This window comes from Macaca fascicularis, chromosome 6 (assembly GCF_037993035.2).
Source record: "Macaca fascicularis isolate 582-1 chromosome 6, T2T-MFA8v1.1".
Lineage (NCBI taxonomy): Eukaryota > Metazoa > Chordata > Mammalia > Primates > Cercopithecidae > Macaca > Macaca fascicularis.
The window spans coordinates 65,779,746-65,791,092 of record NC_088380.1 but is presented as its reverse complement, the minus strand read 5'-3'; the positions used below and the strand labels follow the sequence as shown (position 1 = coordinate 65,791,092).

The 11,347-nt window shown below is 37.4% G+C and overlaps 1 non-coding gene across 1 annotated transcript; it reads left to right on the top strand.

Annotated features, from left to right (window-relative positions):
• The first annotated feature begins 11,241 nt into the window (after positions 1-11,241).
• Positions 11,242-11,347, top strand: LOC123574217 (U6 spliceosomal RNA). The gene has a single exon (XR_006699110.1). It is a non-coding gene; the product is annotated as a U6 spliceosomal RNA (small nuclear RNA).

The following is an 11,347-nucleotide window of genomic DNA, read 5'->3' as shown; positions in this document are numbered from 1 at the left end:
CTGAAGTTTTCTTTTTTGTTATATCTCTGCCAGGTTTTGGTATCAGGATGATGCTGGTCTCATAGAATGAGTTAGGGAGGAGTCCCTCCTTTTCAATAGTTTCAGCAGAAATAGTACCAGCTCTTCTTTGTACCTCTGGTAGAATTCAACTATGAATCCATCTAGTCCTGGGCTTTTTTTGGGTGGTAGGCTATTTATTACTTCCTCAATTTCAGAACCTATTATTGGTCTATTCAAGGATTCAACTTCTTCCTGGGGTAGACTTGGGAGGGTGTATGTGTCCAGGAATTTATCCATTTCTTCTAGATTTTCTAGTTTACTTATGTAGAGGTGTTTATTGTCTTTTCTGATGGTAGTTTGTGTTTCTATGGATCAGCTGTGATATCCCCCATATCATTTTTTTATTGCATCTATTTGATTATTCTCTCTTTTCTTCTTTATTAGTCTGTCTAGCAGTCTATTTTTTTAATCTTTTCAAAAAACCAGGTCCTGGATTCATTGATTTTTTTGAAGGATTTTCCATGTTTCTATCTCCTTCAGTTCAGCTCTAATCTTTGTTATTTCTTGTCTTCTGCTAGCTTTTGAATTTGTTTGCTCTTGTTTCTCTAGTTCTTTTAATTGTGATGTTAAGGTGTTGATTTTAGATCTTTCCTGCTTTCTCTTGTGGGCATCTAGTGCTATAAATTTCCCTATACACACTGCTTTAAATGAGTCCCAGAGATTCTGGTATGTTGTGTCTTTGTTCTCATTGGTTTCAAAGAACATCTTTATTTCTGCCTTCATTTCATTATTTACCCAGTAGTAAGTCAGGAGCAGGTTGTTCAGTTTCTGTGCAGTTGTGCAATTTTGTGTGAGTTTCTTAATCCTGAGTTCTAATTTGATTGCACTGTGGTCTGAGAGACTGTTTGTTATGATTTCCATTTGTTTGCATTTGCTGAGGAGTGTTTTACTTCCAATAATGTGGTCAATTTTAGAATAAGTGCAATGAGGCACTGAGAAGAATGTATGTTCTGTTGATTTGGGCTAGAAAGTTCTGTAGATGTCTATTAGTTCTGCTTGTTCCAAAGCTGAGTTCAAGTCCAGAATATCCTTGTTAATTTTCTGTCTCGTTGATCTGTCTAATATTGACAGTGGAGTGTTAAAGTATTCCACTATTATTGTGTGGGAGTCTAAGTCTCTTTGTAGGTCTCTAAGAACTTGCTTTGTGAATCTGGATGCTCCTGTATTGGGTGCATCTATATTTAGGATAGTTAGCTCTTCTTGTTGCATTGATCCCTTTACCATTATGTGATGCCTTTCTTTGTCTCTTTTGATCTTTGTTGGTTTAAAGTCTGTCTTATCAGAGATTAGGATTGCAACTCCTGCTTTTGTTTTGCTTTCCATTTGCTTGGTAAATATTCCACCATCCCTTTATTTTGAGCCTATGTGTGTCTTCGTTTGTGAGATGGGTCTCCTGCATACAGCACACTGATGGGTCTTGACTCTTTATCCAATTTGCCAGTCTGTGTCTTTTAATTGGGGCATTTAGGCCATTTACATTTAAAGTTAATATCATTATGTGTGAATTTGACCCTGTCATTATGATGCTAGCTGGTTATTTTGCCCATTAGTTGATGCAGTTTCTTCATAGTGTCAATAGTCTTTATACTTTGGTATGATTTTGCAGTGGCTGGTACCGGTTGTTCCTTTCCAATGTTTAGTGCTTCCTTCAGGAGCTATTTTAAGGCAGACCTGGTGATGACAAAATCTCTCAATATTTGCTTGTCTGTAAAGGATTTTATTCTCCTTCACTTATGAAGGTTAGTTTGGCTGGATATGAAATTCTCATTTGAAATTCTTTTCTTTAAGAATGTTGAATATTAGCTCCCACTTTCTTCTGGCTTGTAGACTTTCTGCATTGAGATCCAATGGTAGTCTGATGGACTTTCCTTTGTGGGTAACCCAATCTTTCTCTCTGACTGCAGCTAACATTTTTTCCTTCATTTCAACCTTGGTGAATCTGACAATTATGTGTCTTAGGGTTGCTCTTCTTGAGAAGTATCTTTGTGGTGTTCTCTGTATTTCCTGAATTTGAATGTTGGCCTGCCTTACTAGGTTGGGAAATTCTCCTAGATAATATCCTGAAGAGTGTTTTCCAACTTGATTCCATTCTCCCTATCACTTTCAGGTACACCAATCAAACATAGATTTGGTCTTTTCACATAGTCCCATATTTCTTGGAGGCTTTGTTTGTTTCTTTTTATTCTTTTTTCTCTCATCTTGTCTTTTGCTTGATTTCATTGAGTTGCTCTTCAATATCTGCTATCCTTTCTTCTGCTTATCAATTCAGCTATTGATATTTGCATATGTTTCACGAAGTTTTTGTGCTGTGTTTTTCTAGTCCGTCAGGTCATTTATGTTCTTCTCTAAAAACGGGTTATTCTAGTTAGCAATTTGTCTAATCTTTTTTCACAGTTCTTAGCTTCCTTGTATTGGGTTAGAACATGCTCCTTTAGCTTGTAGGAGTTTGTTATTACCCACCTTCTGAAGGCTACTTCTGTCAATTCATTAAAGTCATTCTCCATCCAGTTTTGTTCCCTTGCTGGTGAAGAGCTTTGATCCTTTGGAGGAGAAGAGGCGTTCTGTTTTTTGGAATTTTCAGCCTTTTTGCGCTGGTTTTTCCCCATCTTTGTGGGTTTATATACCTTAGATCTTTGATATTGGTGGCTTTCTGATGGGGTCTCTGAGTGTTCTTCCTTTCTGTTACTTTTCCTTCTAACAGTCAGGCCTCTCTGCCCCAGTTCTGCTGGAGTTTGCTGGAGGTCCATTCAGACCCTGTTTGCCTGGGTATCACCAGAGGAGGCTGCAGAACAGCAAAGATTACCACCTGTTCTTTCCTCTGGAAGCTTCATCCCAGAGGGGCACCTGCCAGATGCCAGTCAGAACTCTCCTGTATGAGGTGTCTGTCAGCCCTTGCTGGGAGGTGTCTCCCAGTCAGGATTCGCGGGGGTCAGGGACCCTCTTGAGGAGGCAGTCTGACCCTTAACAGAGCTTGAACGCTGTACTGGGAGGTCCACTGCTCTTTTCACAGCTGTCAAGCAGGGACGTTTAAGTCTGCTGAAGCTGCACCCACAGCCACCCCTTCCCCCAGGTGCTGTGTCCCATGGAGATGGGGGTTTTATCTATAAGTGCCTGACTGGGGTTGCTGCCTTTTTTTCAGAGATGCTCTTCCCAGAGAGGAGAAATCTGGCTATCTGGCCACAGTGGCCTTGCTGAGTTTCAGTGGGCTCCACCAAGTTCGAACTTCCCAGTGGCTTTGTTTACACTACGAGGGGGAAAACCGCCTACTCAAGCCTCAACAATGGTGGATGCCCCTCCTCCCATCAAGCTCCAGTGTCCCAGGTCAATCTCAGACTGCTTCTGTGCTGGCAGTGAGAATTTCAAGCCAATGGATTTTAGTTTGCTGTGCTCTGTGGGGGTGCAACCTGCTGAGCAAGATTACTTGGCTCCCTCGCTTTAGCCCCCTTTCCAGGGGAGTTAATGGTTCTGTCTCACTTGTGTTCCAGGCACCACTGGGGTATGGAAAAAACAAACAAACAAACTCCTGCAGCTAGTTTCATGTCTGCTCAAATGGCCGCCTAGTTTTGTGCTTGAAACCCAGAGCCCTGGTGGGGTAGGCACAGGAGGGAATCTCCTGGACTGCAGGTTGCAAAGACCGTGGGAAAAGCGCAGTATCTGGGCCGGAGTGTGCATGGTTCCTCAGGCTCAGTCCCTCACTGCTTCCCTTGGGTAGGAGAGAAAATTCCCCAATCCCTTGCACTTCCTGGGTGAGGCGATGCCCCGCTCTGCTTCAGCTCACCCTATGTGGGCTGCACCCACTGTCCAACCAGTCCCAATGAGCTGAACCAGGTACCTCAGTTGGAAATGCAGAAATCACCTGCCTTCTGTGTTGATCTCGCTGGGAGCTGCAGACTGGAGCTGTTCCTATTTGACCATCTGGCTAGCAATCCTATATTCCATTTTCCTTTTTATATGAGGAACCTGACCAATTTATGTTGTTTAAACATTAAGACCTGGGTTGGATTAAACATTAGAGATTATTTTAAAGGATAATATCAGTGTTTACCTAGAAATTTAAACTTAAGTCGTGAAATTTTTATTTTTGCCCTTGATCCACTGGTATTAGGTCTATACAATGTTTCTATCCACTCCAGAAGACAAACAGATGTTTCTGTGAATCTGAAACTAACTCAGCACATGTAGCCTCACTTTCTAAGTGGTGTTTCGGCTGTGGAACACAAGATACAGATACCTGGAGATGAGAAATGTATCAGTAATCACTTATAGAAATAAATGCGTATTTTAGGCCAGTTGCAGTGGCTCATACCTGTAATCCCAGCACTTTGGGAGGCTGAGGCGGGCAGATTACCTGAGGTTGGGAGTTCGAGACCAGCCTGACCAACACGGAGAAACCCCGTTTCTACTAAAAATACAAAATTAGCCAGGTGTGGCAGCACGTGCCTGTAATCCCAGCTCTGGGGAGGCTGAGGCAGGAGAATTGCTTGAACCTGGGAGGTGGAGGTTGTGGTCAGCTGAGATCGCGCCATTGCACACCAGCCTGGGCAACAAGAGCAAAACTCTCAAAAACAAACAAACAAACAAACAAACAAACAAAAACAAACAAAAAAACAACAACAATTTGGACTCTGCTTAGCTAATAGAAATTGCCTACGTGTGAAACTTCATATTTCCTGTGTATGGGGAATGTTACGAGGTATGCTGGTGGGAACACAGGAGAGCACATAGAATGATTATCCCCCACTTGCAGAATTTCTTGTTTGGCTAGGGAGGGAACATACTTGTACAAAAGGTGTAAAAAGACATTGAAAGAGGTGAGCAAAGGCTCAAAGAGTAAGAGAAAGGAGACACTACAGAAAGATTCCATAAAGGAAGATTCAGGAAGAAGTGTGTCAGAAGTAGAGCAAGAGCAAAGGTTGGATTTGCTGGCTACTACTAATCCGTTTCTCAGGAGCATGTGCAGACTTGGGAGGTTATAATGTCTGGGTCTGTTAGAACCCTATTCTGTTGGCCAGAAGTCAATCACACAGCCCCACTTTTCTGCTAGGGTGGCTGGAAAATAGTTTACCTGTGTTCCTGGAAGGAAGGTATGGCCTTTTTGAGCATTTAACCAGTCTTTGCTACATGCCCACTGGAACTTTGAAGAAAAACTTCAGTTCCTCTCCCCCTCATTCATTTTTTAAACCTTCCCTTCTCCAAGTGAGACACTGTTAGTTCTATCAGCTATTACTCATACATTTTTGTTCCCAAACCCTCTACTATCATGGTCATCATAAAGCAAACATTCTTGATTTTTATCGTTCTTCTCAAAATGAAGTGCTCACTGTATGTGATTTTTTAAATGCTGGTAAAATGGGATTATTGTTTTCATTGATTTCATAACGGTAAGGTCAAAGAGAGGGCCAAGACTGGGGACTTTGCATTTAAAAAAAAAAAAGAAAAGAATTTGAAGAAGGAAAGGGGTCTCCAGGATGCCACTTCAGTACGGCAGCCATGGGAAGCACTAGTGGTAAGTGCTTTCCTACTTCTCAAAGAGGAAAAAAGACATTCACATTCACAAATCAATTCATTTCCATCAAAACTCCAAACTGAAGTCAAGGAGAACAAGTGCACTCAAATGATGTTACTTATATATTAGATTATGAATTTAAATAAAACGCCAAAGATTTCTGTATTAAAATCTTTTTATTGTGACATTAACTAGTCCACATGCCTTACATAGTGTCTAGGTCTTATTCTCAATAATTTGGCCAGTAGTCCAAATGATTACATGATATATAAGCAAATTAGCATTGCTCTAAGGAACTAAAATGTATCACCTGCTGCTAATATGGCACTGTTGTTGTGCCATTTCAGCATATCCCTGTGGCCCCCATTCCTGATGTTTTCATCTGTAGATCCCATGAAGAGACAAAAAATGAGTCTTTTTTCCTTTCCTTTTCTTTCAATAGTTGTGCTTTCAGTGTTCTCTCTTAAGAAATATTATAACCCTGAGGGAGTGGACTTTCTTATCAGAGAAGCAAACTGATTGAAAACGATTTAGTTTCCAAATTCCTGGAAGAAGGGAAAAAGCCTAAGTGTCCATCTCTCTATCTAGTCTACTAATGAGATTACCTATTTCAATATTTTTTTTTTTCTAAATTGAGTTTTTAATGTCAAAGTTTCAGGATCCACTGGTTTCCATAGTTTTAGTTTGTCCAGTTGTTTATGGTTAGACTCATTGTGAACAGGGACCATTATACTTCTCTTTTTCTATAAATGTGGCTGCTTTTGAGAGTGGAAGTTGTAGGAAACAGAATTCATTGTAATCTGAATTTAAATTTAGCTTCCTGTTGCAGCTCCTCCCCTCCCCACCCTCCCTCACGTTTCTCCCTGTCCCCAGACTGTCTTTCAGAGGCAGATGCTATGCCCATAAATGACATTTATTGATTTGAGTATTAGTGACTTTTCTTGACAGATTCACCCATAACAATATTTAAGTAATATTAAGAGTTTCCCACCAAGCACTCAGAATAAACTAAACAGTGAGTATCTAGGCAGAAAGCCATGTACTTTTAGAGCTCAGTATGTTTATAATATATATGAAGGCAAACATAGAGGCAACATAAATACCTATTCTACCTGGTCGTTATCTGCCAATTTATATTTTTTGGAGAAGAGTTTCTCACTAAATCACTGAGAGGCAGAGTAGGATATCTGAGGAAAATGGTGGTGGTGGTGGGGCGGGGGCAGGTTCGTTATCCAGAAAAAAGATTGGGAGCCAGGGAGGGTTTTCAAATTTGAATCCCTCAGCTCAGTCTTGGGGCATTTGTTTTGCCATCTGAATTATCCTGGAACCCAGAAGAAAACTGGTTGTGAAAACTACAGATTCAATTTTCTTCTTTGGCTGTTCCCATAATACCGTAATTATAAACCATGCTGTGTTAGGGTGTAACATTCTTTGGAGAGCATCCTAAAGTGCACTTTGATCAAATTTTGCCTTATGTAGCAACATTTAGAAACACAAGTCTTTGTGGGGTTTCTGGCTCTTCTTTTTACTGATGGACTGATAATCTTATAATAGCATTAGTTTTGCCACCAGTTACCAAAGATTTGTTATTATTGGTTTTTAAAGTTGGACAATCCTTAAATGTCTACAGCAACATAAGAAACAGACCCAGAAGGTGGTGGGTCAGACTAGTTTAGAAACCTCCAATCCTGGCTATTTGGTACCTCAGAATTCAACAAGGGATGTTGGAAATTTTTCAAAATAAAATTAATTTAAATGCAGTTTTGCAAAAGGTTATACTGTAGAACACATTGAAAAAGAGAAGGTTAGCTGAAAAGTCAAGCATGATAGAATTTGAAAATTACTAGGCTTTAGGGTATGAAAATATTTCCCATATGTTGAGACAGAATTTGTATTTTCTCTTTTCTCAATGGCATTTTATGAGACTATATACTCCTGCTCTTCTATATAAATAGAATAGAAACATCTCTATTTTTAAATTGTCATGGAAATAAGTAATGGCCTGTGAGCAAAACGACTTTTTTTTTTTTTTTTTGGATGGAGTTTTGCTCTTGTCGCCCAGGCTGGAGTACTATCTCGGCTCACTGCAACCTCAGCCTCCTGGGTTCAAGTGATTCTCCTGCCTCAGCCTCCTGAGTAGCTTGGATTACAGGTGTTCACCACCATGCCCAGCTAATTTTTGTAGTTTTAGTAGAGACGGAGTTTCACCATGTTGACCAGGCTGGTCACAAACTATAGGCTTTCACCCTTTGTGCTTTACTATTTTGGTTAATTTTGAGGGGCATAATCTGTGGGAACATTGTTATTATTTGCCATTACTTTTCATAGCAAAAACCGCAATTACTTTTGCACCAACCTAATATTTTCTTTGCTAATCTAGTGTGATTTAGGGACAGTGATAAATAAAGGTTGGAGAAGAAAGAAAAGGGCTGACTAGTAAATGCAGACAGAGTTGATGTACTTTCACAGTCCCATTGGCATGTTCCATGGGCCATTTCACTTTCAGATGGTTTGTCTGGCTGAATTTAAAGGCTAACCTCTGGAGCTTTGCCTTTCTTCTTGTGACCTGAGAACTTGCTGGCATGTACAAGTCAATTTTCTTAATAGCTTTTCTTGATTAGTCTATAGCTTCTCCAGTGAGTTGAAATGTCACATTTACTTATATTAAAATCTTATACTAGACATATTTGGGTGTCAAACCTCTTTTAATCATTTGTCTTTCTTGTCTAGAGATAGTGTTATAATATTTTCCTTGTTATAGGTTTCTAATACACTTTAAAATCTAGAATGACATAACTCCTATTGTATCTTTCTCTTTTGATCTTTTGAGAAAAAGAATTACCATGGAAAATAATACTTCTGTTTTTGTGTCATTGTTTAAAGTATTTACAACTCTTATTTTGTTGTGAATTTTTTCTTTTAATATATTCCTTAGTTTTATTTATATATTTAATTAGTTATGTTTGCATTTTTAAAAAGTGAGATAGGTGTATCTTTTAAAAAATAATCGTTGTCAGGTATGGTGTTAAGTTTGTAATAGCTATTAGCTATTACATTACTTTTAATGGCAAAAACCACAAATACTTTTGCAACAACCTAATATAATGAATTCAGTAGGCTTCCATTGTTTATCTACGTTGTGGAATATAGTGTAATTCTGAAATAACTTACTTCTTATACCATTTTTGTTTTGCTTTTTTGGTTTAGGTCGATTTTTCTAAAAGCCTTTTTCTTTTGTTTCTGCTGTATATTTGTTTTACTATGTTCTGTTTTTGATTTCTTTTTGGATCAGTTTCATCACTTCATATTTTCTTACATTATTGCCACTGCATTAGTCTATCATATTAATCAGAATAGTATTGTACATGCTATTCTTTTGCATATTTTTAATCTTGTTTCTATATTTGGTCACATCTACTTTGCCGAAATTTTCTTGTCTTACTCTTGCAGAGTTCTACTTATTTAATTGCCCCTTTTCTGCTTTTATTTTTATTAACTCATTTTTCCCAACCTTCCTTGGAGTTCTGATCTTTTTCTAGGTTATTAAATGAATATGTCATTCTGTTTTGATTTTTATTGATTCGTTCCTGTGACTTTTCTTCAGGTTATTTTGTTGACCTTTATTGAACTTCTCCAGTTTATTGAGTTGAATATTTTGTTATTTTATTTTATTCAATTTTTAAAATGATGAGAACCCTGAATGCCATGGGCTTTTCTTCCTTTTGAGTCCATCCTTTACCACACATCATTAGATTTTTATATAGATTTTTCAATTGTTCTTAACTTTAAAATTGTTTGCAATTGCAATTTGGATTTGTTCTTTAGCCTGTGCCATTTAGAAATGTTTTATTTTAAGGTTTGCCTTTGCGTTTTTATTTTTAAAGGTTATCTTCTGATATTAATTCCCTGGGTTATGTATATGTCTTTCACATACTTATACATACTTATGGTTTATATAATTTCTATGTTTTATAGCTTTCATCTGCCTCTGTCTAATATATGAATAATTTTTGATCAACTTTTTACAAAAGTAGTTTCTTTGTTTGAAGAATCCAAACTTTTAAATGTAACTGTTAGATGAACTTCATTAATTGAATTTACTCATATGCTTTATGGTCCTTTTAATTTTCCAGCTACTTTTTCTCTTCAAGAGACTTTTGTTAGACTTTAGTACTGTATTTCTATTAGTTTCTTCTTACAGTTTTAACTATGTGTGTGTGCGTGTATATACACACATTATATATATTGATGCACACACATTGTAGTATATAATGTCTTATGGGCTGCAACATTTCCTTAGAATCTATATTTTATTTGAAGCCAGCATATTTTTATTTTTTTTTTAAGTAAGAAGTTTTATTTCTTCCTGGAATCTTGCAGGATTTCTTTTTTTTTTTTTTTTCTGTTTACTTAGTAGTTTAAAAAGTGCCAGATATGTTAAGGTTTAGGTCTTTTACTGATGTATTTTTTTCCTGGAGCCATGTCACCCACTTTCCTGAGGTTAGGAAGTTTTCTTGGGATGTGTATTTGGTTATTGTTTCTGTTTTATTTCTCTGGACTCTCCTCTGGGAATGCTGATGAGCTATATGTTAGCTCCCTAGTCTTTCTTTTTCAATTCTTTCTTCTTCTCTGTCATACTTTTCTTTTCCTGTCTCCCTGTGAAGGCTTATAGAACTGTTAAATAATGCTTCAACCCACTGTCTTCAGTATCAATTAATTATTCTACTTTGCTTTTAGTTTCTATGTAATCATCCTTTAAAAAAAATTCTCTCTCCCTTTTCATTTTACCCATTGTCCACTGCCTTGTTTAACCTGCCTGGAATCCTCTTCATTTCATCCTGTTTTCTTTTCATAGAGGCCAATCTCTTGGTTCTTTATTAAGGATACCAAGTAGTCTTCTAAGTTTTTCTTTTGAATTCTGCAGTAAATATTTTTCAGAGGTTTGTTCTGAATTTTTAGAGCACTATTCTCTTTCCCCTGTTCTGTGTTATTTTTTTTGTGTGTGTGTGTATCTATATCTATATCTATATCTCTCCCAACTAAAATAACTAGAGAATCAAATATATATGTTTTATAATATATAATAAATATTATATATATTAAATATATAATATATAATAAATATATATATTAAATATATAATATATGTGTTTTATAATATATATATATTTTACACAATTTTAAGTAAAGCCACAAAGATACCCAAATTGAGGTTTTTTTGGTCCAGCTCTTTTTCTATTACAATGGTGGTGAAAACTTCAACATCCAGTTTACAGTTAAATGAACATTGTTGGGTTTAGTTGCCATTTCAATGACCATTTTCTGGTAATTTTTATTTAAAGTATCTCCTCTCAGTTAGCTTTTGATCTTTCAGCTCCTGCAGCCTGATTCTTTGATACCATAAGAAGTTATACATGGCATCTGTAATTCCCAACCTATCAGGATTGCTTCTCTGTGCTCTGTTCACCTTTTCTCCCCATTTCATCAACCAAAGGCTCTACTTCTGCAGACTAAGCCTTTTGGAACATGTGGCATTACGGGCCTCTCTCCCCTACTTTCTGGTCACTTTTTTTCTTAAAAATGCTGGAATGGTGGGAGAAAGAGCATTTGCCTCTAAGTAAAATTCCCCAAACCAAGAACTCTGGGTCCCTTTTATCCAGTAAAGAAAAGAAGGAGTGCTTGCTTTGGCAGCACATATACTAAAATTGGAACAATACAAACAACATTAGCATGGCCCCACACCAGGATTACATGCAAGTTCCTGAAGCGTTCCATATTTTT